The following is a 10,408-nucleotide window of genomic DNA, read 5'->3' as shown; positions in this document are numbered from 1 at the left end:
GGCACCACCCATGACCCAACCAACGTGTGAACACTACAGCCCCAGAATCTGCATGTCTTCTTCACATAATAAGTCCAAAAGTCGGTCTGTCACCTCTACAAAAACAGTCATCACCCGATAAAAGTACACCAAAAAGTAAAGGTTGATGACTTGGAACGCATATCCAAAGCGTTGTGCCACTGCTTCCGTTTGGGCTTCGTATCAGCTTTTGGTTCTCACAAGCTAGAGGCCCAAACAAATGCATAGGTTTTTGTTGTTTCAGCTTTCGCAAGCCAGGAACTCAGGAAGCCCACAAAAACCACCATAACACAGAAAGCCTAAAAGCACATAAGAACTGGCCACTTGCCACCGGTTATGTTGTCGAATCGTTTTTCTTCACACTTTCTCCCCCGCATGTGACACCTCACGCGCGACTGCGTCTGCACCCCTCAACGCTTGCACAATCACGTCCGCTCTCCACGCACTGCTGCCCACAAACCCCCTAGATGCCACCGGCACTGCAGGATGCCGGGGCCTCCGCCTCCATCACATGCTCGCCAGAAACCGTCACCGCCCTCGACGTCAAGGGGGCCAGCCCCATTTATGTAAGCCGTAGGTATAGGAGCTACGGAGACTCGGAGAGGCACGTGTATGTGAAAGCTTCCGTCGATTTGGCTTCCGCGTCGGCGCGACGCGTTTCACCCTCCCGCCGAGTGCGGTCTCTCCTTGAGGTAGCTACTCCCGTTGGATAATTACAGCATAGTAGAAAAGAAAAGAAAAGAAAAGGCAGACATGCATATAGCTTTAGCAGTGACTGTAACACATAGTTCCAGCAATCTGCACACGCCTCAATCTCGCCGGTGAGTAGTAGGTCATATAAACTTGATACAATCTACCCAAAGCATGACAGCATTCAAGTGATCCTCATGATACTATCTCTAAGTAGCTCTAACAATTCTGAGTAATCAACCAAGTGTTGTGCTTCAAAATCAGTATAGAAATTCATTTAATAAAAAACTGATTTTATTTATTAGTTTGAAACTTGGATATATGTCCAATGGCATTGCAATCTTAGCAATCAAACCAAGTGCTTCTCACTTCTCAGTATTCTTGCGGCATAAATATTAGTAAAACATACACCAAAAGTTTGACAAAACAACCACTAATCTTTAGAGCAGTTTGATTAGGCAACATATCATTGGACTTTAACATCACCACAGCAATCTAAATTGTCACAAAGAAGCCCGTGCAAAACAACACAAAACACAGTACGTAGTTCTCCTAAGATTTATGGCAGATGGAAAATATAGCTGAATTATTGTAAAGCACATATTTATAGTCGGATGATATTTTCATGTCAAAGATCTCTACGATATTTTCACAACAAGAACAGAAAGGGAAGGATCTTTTAACACATTAGCTCAAGGAACTTCTGCGCCAACCGTATTGGCAAACCAATAATATATTTTGAGACATAACATTTATTTGAAGCATTTCCAAAAAATGAATAACTAGTTAAGTCATCATTCACACAGCGGCACACACACGTTTCTAAAAAAACATATTATACGCAATGTGATAATCCTGAAATAAATTTTCTAGTAAATATGCATGTGGGGCGCGCGCATGTTTATTGAAAAAAAGATCATTTGTAATGTAGGGATATATACCAATAAATATTTTTAAAAGACAATTTCAGATTAAAATAATGATACTAACAAATCCTATAGCACTCAACCTGCATGCAAAAAAAAACAATTTATTGTCTCTAATGTGCTCACGAAACATATCTATTACTCAAGTGGGCTGTAGTGAGATGACAAACTCTATTTTGGTGGCTATTCAACCATGCACAATGATAACAGTTCCTTCGTACAAAAATAAATTCAATATATATAAATGGAGAAAAATTATAATAAATAATTGACCATATACACTTATCATCATAATCTATATACACTTGTAATGTTAACACCAGTTGGGAGTGGGTTCGTGCTATCTGCTATACATACCACCGACCTCAAAAACAAACATAAACAAATTGAATCTACCAATATGTTGATGTTCAGTGTGCTGTAATGACGTGGTCATGCCCTTCCTTCCCACAAGACTGGTGATTTTCAATATTTCTTTGTGCTGCTAGGCTATTTTATATAAAGAGTACAATGTGCAATGATAGCTGGGAATATGAAACGTTAGACGGAATGATGAAACTGAGGTTGGAGGTGCTACTCTACTGCACCAGATTTCTATATGAAAAATCAGAGTTGAATTGACTGCTTCTACTCATGCTAGATTCACATTCTGCGTGTGTAGATATTATAATTAAAAGTTGAAAGAAACAAGATAAAGGTATGCACAAGACTGCATACAGAAGATTATTGGATTTTGTTTGCCGCTGGGCCCAGGAAGAGTATTCATGCACTTCACCAGTTATTCGAGATCCAGACAATTGCGATGGATGCAGTTACGTTGCATTGAAGAACAAAAATAATTGATGAGCTACGTTAGTCCATATAAAATCTGAAACTGTTGAAATTACATCAGTGAGTTGACAATTGCGATGGATGCAGTTATGTTGCATTGAAGAACAAAAATAATTGATGAACTACATCAGTCCATATAAAATCTGAACCTGTTGAAATTACATCAGTGAGTTGGGATGAACAGGTTATTTTGAAAGCCTGATGAAACTGATGTAGTTTCTATACTACTGAACCTAAATTGAGGTCAAAGAGAATGCTTGGAAATTTTGATAAGTCACAATTTGTATGAAGTTATGAACCTAAACTCTACTCAAAATAAAATGAACATCGATCAATCAGAGATCTACCAAAAGTAGGAGCGCTTCAAATCAATACCAGTTAGAGCACTGCAGTGCTTATCCTGAGGTGTCGGTGACAAAATCTAAAAACAAAAACAGGAGGAAAACAAAAGATGTTAGTATACACATGGCTATCTCACTCATGCATTTGCATTGGAATATTGATGAAAGGATGGTTCAATAGTTTTGTGGAGAAGGCACCTACACCATTGCTGGCAAACCTTCAAACTACACGCACAGACAAGGAGAAAATCAGATATTAACATGTCAGATCGAGACCACCGCGACACCCAAGCCCTAATGAACCAGATCATATCTTGAGGGAAAGAGCAAGGGAGGGCCGTCGCACCTTCTACTGGAGAAACGAGGAGTGGCCCATGTTAGCCCACAAGATCACCAGCTCAGGTGAGTCGACCACTCACTAGTCTTGTCGACCACGGCCGAGCACGACAGACGTTGTCCGACCACACACTATGGCTAGAGGTAGAAGAAGAGAGGGAGAATAGAGCATACACACACAGCTAGAGACACTAGCGTTGGCCGAAGCCCTATATAGGAGATGACAAATCTGAACTCTCTTTATTGAGTTACAGTGGCAAACTATTTATACAACTATATCCTTCTAGACCTAGTACGTTATAATAGTGACTAGATAACACATCAGGATTGACTTCCGCGCCTATCACTACTGTGGCTACATTACGTCAGGTGAGCCGTTCGGCGCCTGCCTTCTGCAGCGGCTACAGTACCACAGCAGGGAGCCTTTTCGACGTACGCCGCATTCCCCTGCTATGTGTTCTCACAAGGAAGCAGTAGATTATTCAACAATTCTTCCCCTAATCCTACTGCTAACCCTTGCACCCCCTCCATGTCGATCATCTTCTTCAGCTCCGTGAGTCGAAGACGGCCGAGCGGCTTGGTGAGGACGTCTGTGAGTTGCCAACCAGTTTCGACGAACTCGATGACGATCTGCCCACCATTGACACAGTCCCTGAGGAAGTGGAACTTCACATCGATGTGTTTGCTCCGGTCATGCAGAACCGGATTCTTCGCGAGGGCGATGGCAGGCTAGTTGTCCACCATCAGTGCTGCTGGGTGAGCTTCCGTACCGGTCAGCTCGCCCAATAGCTGGCGCAGCCACACAACTTGGCACGCCGCTGTGGCCGCCACTACATACTCTGCCTTGCACATAGACAGCGCCACCACCTTCTGTTTCAGCGATAGCCATGAAATTGGAGCCGATCCGAGGAAGAAGAGCACGCCAGAGGTGCTTCGTCATCCGTCGATGTCCCCTGCTATGTCTGCATCGATGAACACAGTGAGCTGCAGCCTGCTTCCACCTGTCTTGGGGAAGATGATCCCTTGATCCACTGTCTCCTTGACATAGCGTAACAGCTGCTTCGCCATAGCCCAGTGATCCTCTCTAGAATCCTCCATGAAGCGACCGACGTAGCCCACGACGAACGCAATGTCCAACCTCGTGTGGACTAGGTAGCGTAGACCGCCGATGATGCTCCGGTAGAGTGTTGCATCCACCTTCGCTGTGGTGCTGGCCTTCGACAGCTTTAGCCGCTCCTCCATCGGAGTCATGCATGGCTTGCACTCAGCCATGCCGCTCTGCTCCAATAGCTTCAAGGCATATGCGCTCTGACCAAGTGTGAGTTCCTCTTTCCCCTATCTCACCTCGATGCCGAGGTAGTAGGAGAGTGCGCCGAGATTGCTCATTCAAAAAATGAGCCGCCATCTCACGCTTGAAGCTGTCGATGTCCTTCGCACGCACGCCGGTGATGATCAAGTCATCCACATACACGCCAACGACGAGCTCCTCCTTCCCCCATCGTCGTGTGTAGAGTGCGTGTTCGGTTGCACACCGCTAGAACCCAAGCTCGTCTAGCATGGCGTCAAGCTTGGCGTTCCACGCTCATGGGGCCTGCCGCAGCCCGTTGTGCGCCTTGTGCAGTCGGAGCACCCTGTGCTCCGCTCCCTTGACAGCAAAACCTGGTGGTTGCCCAACGAAGACCGTCTCTGCTAGCTCACCGTTGAGGAAGGCCAATTTAAATTCTAGGTGATGGATGCGCCAGTCCTTTGCTGCTGCCAAAGCCAGTAGCAAATGGACAGACTCCATGCGCGCTATCGGCACAAAGACTTCCTCGGAGTCGATGCCCTCGCGCTGGACAAAGACTCGGGCCATGAGGCGCGCATTGTGTTTGACAATGGCACCGTGCTCGTCCCGCTTGACCTTGTACACCCACTTCAGGCTGATCGGACGGCATCCTGGAGGTGGATCGACGAGCTCCCAAGTCTCGTTTTCCTCGATCGCCTTCATCTCCTCCAGCATCGCCCGTCTCTAGTCTCCATCGCACTCGGTCAGCGCGAACGTGGGTGGTTCCTCTATACTGACGAGCAGCAGCTCTTGATCATTGAGTAGCCGACTAGCCAAGCCTGAGGGCCCTGTGCCGCCAACGATGTCATCCATCCTATGGAATCGCACCTCCTCACCTTCATGGAAGGCATCCACAAAATCAGTGATGTCACTTGGAGGTGAGGCGAACTCTACCGACATCGATTGAGTTCCCTATTTCGCTGGAGTGCTCGGCACAGCACCTGGAGTGCTTAGCACCCTGGTTGTAGTGCTCAGCACTACTCCTAGACAGCTCGTCACCACTCTTGGAGTGGTCTGCACCCCTCCCAGAGTGCTCGGCAGCAGTCTTGTAGTGGTCGGCACCACTGCAAGACTGCTCGGCTCCGCTACGGGATTGCTCGACACCTGTCCTGGAGTGGTTGCCACCACTACAGAACCTCCTAGCACCACTCTTGGCATGCTCGGCATCCCTCCAGGAGTGCTCGACATCCCTCCCAAAGTGCTCGGCCCTACCCTAGGAGTGCTCGGCTCTATCGCTGGAGTGCTCGGCACCTCTTCCCCAGCGTCTCCACCACTATGGATGACCAAGTGCTCGACGACGAAGGTGCTAGTGAAGCCACCAGCTTCCCCCGTGCTCAGACTATTCCAGTCCCAAGCCGCCTTCTCGTCGAACACAACATCACAGAGACAAGTACCTTGTCTCCACATGGGTCGTAGAGCCAGTACACCTTGGTACCCTCCGCATAGCCTAGGAACACCATTGGTGTGCTCCTATCCTCCAGCTGGGTGAGGATCGGCTCCGTCTTCCTGACGTGGCCGGTGTAGCCAAATGTCCAGAGGAAGGACACGCTCGGCTTGCGTCCATGCCAAGCCTCGAACAGAGTCTTGCCCTTTAGGGCCTTGGTGGGAGCATGGTTGAGGATGAACACCGCCGTGTGAAGGGACCGTGACGCCTAAGAGGGGGGGTGAATTAGGCAACTTAAAAATCTAACTCTAAACTATGGCCTCTTTTTCTAACCCTAGCAAAACCTATGCAATAGATAAGCTATCTAAATGTGCAACTATAGTTTTGCTAGTGTGTTGCTATCTCTACCGCAAACATAGTAAAGTAATCAATGTAAATGCAGAAGCTAAAGAGCAAGGTAGAGATATGCAAACTCCCGTCGACGACTCCGGTATTTTTACCGAGGTATCGAGAAGCGCGCTAGCTTCCCCCCAGTCCTCGTTGGAGCCCCTCGCAAGGAATCCCTCGCAAGGGCCAAGCTCCTGGTCGGGTGACTCCATGGATAGCCTTGGGCCTTCCCCACGTGCAAGTGGGTCTCCGATGTGCCTCTCAGCAAGCCTCTCCTAGATGCTCCCCGCCATCATCACTATCAAGCTTTCAGCCGAAACGCCGCGGGCCTTGTTCCCTCTGATACACGGTGGCAGCCACACCACAAACGTGGTTTGTGTGATCTCGCAAGACTTCAAGCCCCTCCAATGTACAACACTTGTGCTCGCAAGCATGGGATGGCAAGAGGTATGCAAACCTCACTAAACACTAGGCATACACCTAGAGCAAGCGCATAAGCGGTGGTCTAATCAACCTAAGCACTTCGCAAAGCACTTATGCTAATCACCTAATAAAACACTAAGCACTATACATGTGGAGATCACTAAAATGGTGTATCAACACCCTTGGTATGTTTCCTCAGTTCCACACACGTCAAATGGCCGGTTGGGGTTGTATTTATAAGCCCCACTGAGAAAGTAGCCGTTGGGGTCGAAGTCCCGCGAAACTGCTACTAACCGGACGCTGAATCGTCCTGATCGGACGTGTCCAGTCGTCCCAATCGTTGAGCCAGCAAAACACTGATCGGACGCTGGCTAGCGTCCGGTCGCCTGCCACCAGACGCGTCCGGTCACAGATATGCCGCTCTGGAACCTTTCTGTACTCGATCGGACGCTGCGTTCCTGTGTTCGGTCGGTTGCCGCCAACGTCTGGTCCTCGTGTCCGGTCGCCTGTCTGCCGAGCCACCGGTCCAGCGTCTGGTCGCGCTTCTAGCGTCCAGTCCTTGTGTCCGGTCGCATCTGTGAGCTCGTTTCTTCGTGATCTTGCGTACGGCTTGGTTCCTATCTTCATGCTTGGACTTTGCTTGATATCTTGGGTTTTTTCTTGTGCTCCTAAGGCCTTGCTTAAGGTGTTGATCATCGGATCATCATGTCGCCTTCATCCAAGTCACGTCTTGCACCCTGTTGGACTACAAAACAAACACTTGCAAATTCATTAGTCCAATTTGGTTGTGTTGGTCATCAAACACCAAAATCCAAAGTAAATGGGCTTAGGGTCCATTTTCCTTACAATCTCCCCCTTTTTGGTGATTGATGCCAACACGACCAAAGCAAGCAAGTAATAAGAATTTGGAAGTTTAAAAAACTACCTACTTGCTAGGATGTAATACAAAGGGCAAGGTTATATGATACTAATTGATAGATACTAATTGAAACTTTACTTAAAAGCTTGTCTTGCCCTTGCAAATGTCCCCATGTGATATTATGGATTAAAGCCTAGTTTTCTAAAAAAATTCTCCTATTACTTAGACTAATTCATAATTCGCTTTCCTCCCTTTCTCGGACCATTAACACTTGTAGACATCAACTTGATGCTTTGGTCCTTCAAATTCTCCCCCTTTGGCATTAAACACCGAAAAGAAAGACATTAGTAGCACAAGGGAGGGTCAAATTTTATGATCCTTTGTATAAGAGTGAAATGGATCACAAAATTTGACTCACATTATATTGACTAAGCTTCCCCTAAATATATGCATACATATGGTAGAAAGCAAAGCATATGCATAGTTAGCAATTTATTGTACAAGAGAGTTTAATCTATATAATGCATGGAGAAAGCATATAAATATGAAAAGAAAGGACCAACATGATGATGCCAATTGAAGAATAATGCTTAACTCCGGGGACTCCAATTTCCTTACAATGAGACTACTACACATGTGATAGGTTAAAAAAATGATACCATTTGAAAAAGTGTTAGTCTCAAAGCATCCAACTTGTAGAATAAGCTCCCCCTAAATTTGTGCACACAAGTGTTGAATACTTATAAAATTTGTGCACATTGATTTAAGTATCAAAATACCACTTGAAAGGTGATATTTAGGAGAGATTATCTACAATTTGGTCTTTGGCACATATTAGATATATAATTGTAAAACAAGCTATGTGTCTTGCTCCTAAACAGTTTTAAACCATGTAGGTTTGCTCCAAGGGTTGATAATGAATCCGAGCAAGCCTACCATACGAAATACCTATTGAATGCAAGGCAAAAGATTTAAGCATGTAAATACAAGCATAGGCATGAAAGATAACTAGATGCTTTAAGAGTATATCAATTGAAAAGCAATGCCAATTGAAATGAATACTAAAAGAAAGTAATGACATCTAGTTACCTAACATGGGAAGGGGAATTTGGGTCCATTGTAGTTACTAACCTACTTGGCAATTTCTTTGTCCATCATGATGCACCCCATGAAATGCACCCAAACTTTGCCAAGTCTCCAAATTCCCCGACGTCCGACGGACTTCTCACTTCTCTTTTGGGATCCAAACCTTCTTGGTGCTCTTCATGTTTGAAATGATTTTCTTTGGCACCCAAAAGCGTTTGACCCCATTGTTGGCTTGCTTGTTCACCTTGATGGCCACCACCTTGTCATTTTTCTTCTTCTTCAAGAGATAAGGTGTGGAGGCCTTCTTGTCCACCATGTTGGTGTAGGTGTTGGAGAACTTGCTTGTTTGCTTTTTCTCCTCCTTTGCTCCTCCCCCATTCTTCACCTTGCACTCATAGGACTTGTGGCCTTCCTTGTGGCACACGTAGCAAACCACGGTTTGTCCTTCATCAAGCTTCTTCACTCCCTTGACGATGTTATCTTGATGAAGTTGAGCTTGCTTCGCCTTGCCTTTTACTTGAGTCAAGTCCTTCGTGAGGCGAGCTACTTCTTGCTTAAGTTCCTCATTTTCCTTTGCAACCTCTTGTGTGCATGTATCTACAATAACTTTCTCAACACAAACTTGGTTGCACAAAGGTGAGTTTAAACATAAATCATTACAAGAAGTAGAGGCATCCCTTTTAATGATAGAACTTTTCTTTTTAGGTGCCTTGGTGGGGGTATTTTTGACGGCTTCAAGATTAGCAACTTTATTAGTTAGCTCATCACAATGTTTGCACATGATTTCCAATTTAGCAAGCAAACTTTGATAATCATTTTGTGAGCTAGCTAACTTTTCTTTTAATTTTTCATTTTTCTTTTCAAGTTGCTTATCATTGATTGTGCATTCATTTGTTGTTGCACTAGCCTCAAATTGCTCAATTTTAGTAGATAGTTCAACATTGAGATTTGCAAAGTTTTCATATTGTTCAAGCAAATTCTTATATGCTTCTTGTGAACTACCTAGTTCTTCTTTTAAATTTTTGAGCTTCTTTTGTTGACTAGTGCAAACTTTAGCATATTTATGATTTTGTTGCACAATTGTATTATAAGAAGGCAAATCATCATCACTATCGCTCTTACTAGAGAATGAGCTTTCATTACCTCGTGCCATAAGGCATACACGAGAAGAGCTTGATGATGAGTGCTTGCGCCCTCGCCTCTTGTGATGATCTTCTTCACTTGAAGAATCATCCCATGACCTTATTGATGTGAGGGCTTTGTTCTTGCACGCCTTCTTCTTTGCCTTGAGTGTGGGCTTGTTTGGACAAACTTCCATAAAGTGCCCAACTCGCCGCATCCATAGCATCCTCTCTTTCTTTGCTCGTTTCTTTGATTAGTGAAAATGAGGTCTTGAATTTGGATGGGCACACCCTTGACATTGAGCCTTACGATCATCTTCTCCACCTTTTTGATAAGTTTGATTGATTCTTCATCAAGGTCGGAGGTGGAGGAGGAAGATTGATCATCATCACTTGATTCTTGTTCATCATCCTCATCTTCTTCTTCTTCACTTGAGGAGCTTGAGCTTGAGCTTGACTCAACTTTCTTGCCCTTCATCTTTTTCTTCTCGCTACAAGCGAGAGCTTTGCCTTTGCTTGATGAAGATGCTTCTCCTTGACCCATCTTACGTGACATTTCAAATGCCACTAGCTTGCCGATGACAATGCCCGGGGTCATGGTGCTCAAGTTCTCCATGTTGTGAAGAATGATGATGATGCTTGCATATTTCTTTTGTGGTAGAACGGAGATGATCTTCCTCAC

This window comes from Miscanthus floridulus, chromosome 8 (genome assembly GCF_019320115.1).
Source record: "Miscanthus floridulus cultivar M001 chromosome 8, ASM1932011v1, whole genome shotgun sequence".
Taxonomy (NCBI): Eukaryota; Viridiplantae; Streptophyta; class Magnoliopsida; order Poales; family Poaceae; genus Miscanthus; species Miscanthus floridulus.
This window is presented reverse-complemented; position numbering follows the sequence as displayed.